This window comes from Chrysochloris asiatica, unplaced genomic scaffold (assembly GCF_000296735.1).
Source record: "Chrysochloris asiatica unplaced genomic scaffold, ChrAsi1.0 scaffold00087, whole genome shotgun sequence".
Lineage (NCBI taxonomy): Eukaryota > Metazoa > Chordata > Mammalia > Afrosoricida > Chrysochloridae > Chrysochloris > Chrysochloris asiatica.
In genome coordinates, this window is record NW_006408605.1 from 12607086 (window position 1) to 12607467 (window position 382).

Sequence of the window (382 nt, forward strand, 5' to 3'; positions counted from 1 at the left end):
GAGGCGGCGGCGGCGGCGGCGGCGGCGGCGGCAGAACCAGCAGCAAGCGGAGCGCACAACCCGGCCCGCCCCCTCCCTCCCCCTCCCTCTCGGCCCGCTTGCCCGCCTCCCGCCCGCCTCCCCGCACCGCCCCCCGGCCGAGAGGTGGAGCTCCGGGACCGCTCTGGTCCCGCTGGGAGGGGACCCCGAGCACCTCTCCCCCATACCCGGACCTCCCCTTGCCATCCCTCCACTGCCGGGGGACGACACACACAGGCTGCCCCTCTCTCTCCCCGTCTCTTCACCTTACACTTACATTCACCCTAGTCCCCATCTGGGACCCCTCCCCAACTACCTCCTCATTCCGTTCAAACACCTGTACCTATCCGTGCCCCCTAGGTAA